The sequence below is a fragment of the Centruroides sculpturatus genome, unplaced genomic scaffold (genome assembly GCF_000671375.1).
Source record: "Centruroides sculpturatus isolate CEXI.00-Female unplaced genomic scaffold, Cexi_2.0 scaffold869, whole genome shotgun sequence".
NCBI classification, from domain to species: domain Eukaryota; kingdom Metazoa; phylum Arthropoda; class Arachnida; order Scorpiones; family Buthidae; genus Centruroides; species Centruroides sculpturatus.
Genome location: NW_019385031.1, coordinates 131,850 through 135,936, shown reverse-complemented (window position 1 = coordinate 135,936; position 4,087 = coordinate 131,850). Strand labels below are relative to the sequence as shown.

At 24.9% G+C, this 4,087-nt stretch overlaps 1 long non-coding RNA gene across 1 annotated transcript in view; it reads right to left on the bottom strand.

Moving 5' to 3' along the window:
* Positions 1–262: 262 nt before the first annotated feature.
* Positions 263–4,087, bottom strand: part of LOC111633662 — a 5,920-nt gene continuing 2,095 nt past the window's right edge. Inside the window, exon 3 of the long non-coding RNA XR_002758086.1 lies at positions 263–345. This is a non-coding gene — a long non-coding RNA (uncharacterized LOC111633662). The remainder of the gene's footprint in view (positions 346–4,087) is intronic.

The window sequence follows — 4,087 nt, the reverse complement described above, 5'->3', positions numbered from 1 at the left end:
AAATATATAGATTTTCATCTTGAATCTTTCTGAACTTAACCAGCAATAATGATATATAATTTATTTATTTTAGAAAAATCCAACATAATTCATGATGGAATCATACTGAATTTGTGCTGAAATTATGGTGGAATAATATATTTTTCTGAAATTAAAAAGTATATATATTTTAAAATATCCAGCTTATTTTTAAAAATAAATTTATATTTTTATGTAAATATATGTTATTAAGATAATGTATGTTATTTTTACAGATGTTATTTAGTGTTTTAGTGTATATTTTAATGGATTTTATTGATTGTTTGTCGTATTGAAGGGCGGAAAACATCGTCCTCGAGACATCACCTGTAATTCAAATAAAGAAATAAATGAAAATTAATTAATTTCACAAGCAATTACTATAAGTAAATTTTAAAAATTAACACAATTCTTAAAATTAAAGTAATTGTAACTATTTAAAAAAAAAAATTAAAGATTGCGGATGAAATTCAATCACTTAAAACTCAACCTAAATTATCAACGTAATTTGATATGATACAAAGCGACGAAGGAAACATTTTCTCATACTGCATTCAATTTAACCGGATTTTAAATTAAAATTCTATTAAAATTTAATAAATAAATTCTCCTATTATGTTGTTTTGGTGAATTTCCCAGTCATACCATCAAATTATCTCATTCGGTTATCCGTATTAAACCAGCTTTCACAATACATTTTTCTGAACATGTTTGAAATTAAATTTAGTAAATGAGTAGACAACATCACATCATTCCAAGAATAATTACGAAATAATTATTTAATAAGTGATCATTCTTAGAATAAATGAATTTTTAAGAGTTTTATAAAACTTTTGGAAGATAAAGTGGATATAATATTGACATAAAACTATTAATCTTTTTAAAAATATCTATATATATTTAATAAAAATTTAGAAAAAAATCTAATAAACTGTATAAAAAATTCTTGCAAGAAGATTGATTGGTGTAATTACTTTTGTCTGAAATCTTATCGTTTATGTCAATAAATCGAAATTTCTTTAGAAGGAAGATAATACTTTAATTCTCATTTCTCAATTTCCGGTAGTTTTCAATGAAATGAAAACGTACACCAGAAATGTACTGAATCATCAATCTGGTTTTTATAAAGTAATCTGGTTAGATTTAAATTTAAAAAATCTTCGGTTACTGAACAATAGGGAAGAGAAAATTTCAGTCAACTGTGAAATGATGATAAGAAATTATAATGTAAATTTATTTATATCGTTAAATATACAAATAAATATTGACTTTCCAGCTTTTAAAAAAGTTCAATTTTGATAAAGAATATCCATCCACATTACTTAATCATTAATGGAAATAAATTCAACATTAATTATACTTTTATTACTCATAAATTTATACTATAATTAACTCGTATTTTTTGATATCGCATGACAGAGTATCGCGTTTAGAATTAATTACAAACTTTATACGCTAGAGTAAACATTGCCGGAAAAAATCTAAAGGGTGTTATTGTCAGGTGTCTGTTCTGATAACTATAGAGTTCTTATCACTTACAGACTCTTTTGTGTTTATAAATTGTCAATTTGCGAAAGCAACAAGTATCTAATCAGTTAAGTTCTTCAGGTTCATTCTTCACAGCTATAAACTACAGTTCTACAGAATTATCGTTGCAAGACAGACAAAACTGTAGGACATACAAGCATTCTATTGTCTTCTCTTCATTCGAGTCCATCTCCTTGAAGTCCCCATTCAATTTACACTACACAAAGACCTGATTATATACACCTCAATGGCTACGAGAGAAGTGACCTATTGTACCAGAGACTAATCTCCACCTAAACTAGTCGATCTAGCCAGACACCTGAACATTATTCCTATGAAATTAAGAGAAAAGAATGCTTTTCACTTTAGAAAAATAGGCTAATGAAAGTTTATTAAGGATTAAAATAATTTCTTTAATTTTTTTCATTTTATTATTTTTCTACAACAAAAAAATAAAACTTCCTTTCTTCGAGAGTTAGAGTCAAACTAACTTATTTTTTTTTAATTGATTCATTTAATTATTATAAAATTATGAGTTACAATTAATATTTCGGTTTATCTATCTCCTGATATAATGATATATTATTACGTAAACATATTGTACGGCTATAACATAAATATGAAAATTTGATTAGAGAATTTAAGACCAATTTTATGAAATAATAAAATAGGAAACAATTAAAATCACTTATTTTATAAAAATAACGTTAATTCTATCTATCAAATTGGTGAATTAAAAATCAATGATAAGAAATAATATAAACTAATAGAAAAGTAAATACTGTATTCTCAAATACTTCTATTAAATTTCAACATTTACAATTAGCAATAAACTTCAGTTGACTAATATAAGTAATTATTTTTAAATAATTAAGTTTATATTAAATCATTAGAGTTTAGGTATTTAAAAATTATGAGTTCAGGTTACCAATTAAATAAAAATGACATATAAAAGCAAAGTTTCAAGAAGAAAAACATTAGTAACACGAGAAGATTTCCAATACTAAGCACCTGTTATCGTGTTTACGGTTATATGACATTTTAGATAATAACTCTACGTAAATAAAATGGAGAAATTCAAAATAAAATAAGCAGAGAATAAGCTCGTTCATTGTATATAACCATTATAAACATATTAGAGTGTACTGTACGTATAACAATAATATTATTAAGTGCACTTCCGAATGATTCTATATTTAACAGTAATCACGTGAAGGGAGCATATTTTACAGTAATAAGTTTACGAGTAATTTATAACCGAAACAAATTAGATTATAAATATTCTCATTTTCGCATTAATTATTCTCTTATAGAAATGATTTAAATAAATAAGAGAAAAGTTTTATAAACGATTAAAACTTGAAACGAACTTAATTTCTTGATTATATTTATTAATTTCGTAATTAAGTTTAAAGGAAAATAAGATTATTCGATCATAGGCATTTGATTTTGTAACTAGTATATGAGCAACCTTGTTAAAGCGGTAGATTAAAAGACAAAATCGAGATATTTGGCACTCGTATCTCTTTGAATAACTATAATGGAATTAAGCAAATGTCCTTTTGGTATATAGAAGCTGGCCAAATTGGATTAGAAGATAATGGGTTTCTGGTACAATTATGAAGAAAGCTTAGAAAATTGATGGTAATACTTTCCACCTACCGCTCACGAGTTTTGAAGTGATTCGACTCGTCTAGTAAATAAGTTATCTGGTATAATTTTAGAAGAGAATATCGACTGCAAATGAAAACTAGTTTAAAATAAAAGTTTCAAAATGAACTCTGCAATATTACGTAAACATAACACGTGATTAAACGTCACTTTAATTAATAAAGAAATGCATTCAGACGTTGAAAATTTTCCTCAATTATTATTTCATTAAGCTGATTATTTTAAAATATTCTAAAATAAAATTTGTTAAATTATAATATAATAATTAGATTTTTAGAAAATTTTAAAACTAAGAAGAGATTATCGTAAGAAGATTTTAGAGCTTTAACTAAAAGTGGAAATTTTTGTGTGGAAAAAATGAATAGTTTTACAACTTTAAAAGTGTCAGAAAAAGCAATATGCAATGTTGTCAGAAAAATTATATTATAGCCTTAAGATACGTCTAACTTCATGTTTGACGACATCAAATAGCAATCAATAGGCGTAACATACGAAAGTTTTAACCTTCTATTCTGTCTCCACGCCTGAAGGTAAACTGAAGAGTTATTGTCTAAGTTACATCCTCTCTGCACTTCACATTAATTATACACTGAAAGGATGAATTTATGTTTATTTGCTTGAAGCCAGAATTGAAGTTGTAAGTCGTTTCACTAGCAAAATTCAAGTTAAAATTTCTTGAATTATCTTCATAAACATTACTGCATATATAAATCTAGATATTATAAATTTTTACTGTTTATTTTAATAATATAATAACATTTTACTAATGTAATATTAATGTCGGAAGATATCACGGTAAAGTCATTTAAATCTTTACCAATCTTATTTTTGTTTTATTATATTTCATTTAAAAAAAATTCTTGTAGATTTA